Consider the following 204-nt stretch of genomic DNA (forward strand, 5'->3'; position numbering starts at 1 on the left):
CCCTCAGGGATGTCTGCAAGCTCATCTCAGACTTTCTGCTTCAGGAACCCCAGCCTGTCCTGCTTTGCTAAGGAGAAACAGCAGCAGCTACATGACTGTTCCTGTTCAGAGGGCAGTACCTCATGAACTCTGCACTTCTGAACTCTGGCCACAGAGTCATATATATGGTGTTTTTTAAATAGGAATGATAGCTGGCAATGCAGC

The 204-nt window shown here is 48.0% G+C and overlaps 1 protein-coding gene across 1 annotated transcript in view; it reads right to left on the minus strand.

Annotated features, from left to right (window-relative positions):
* The window catches only part of LOC102035640 (leukemia inhibitory factor receptor), a 33,129-nt gene that overhangs the window by 31,109 nt on the left and 1,816 nt on the right, over window positions 1–204 (minus strand).

Source organism: Geospiza fortis, unplaced genomic scaffold (assembly GCF_000277835.1).
Source record: "Geospiza fortis unplaced genomic scaffold, GeoFor_1.0 scaffold163, whole genome shotgun sequence".
In the NCBI taxonomy this organism is placed as follows: Eukaryota; Metazoa; Chordata; class Aves; order Passeriformes; family Thraupidae; genus Geospiza; species Geospiza fortis.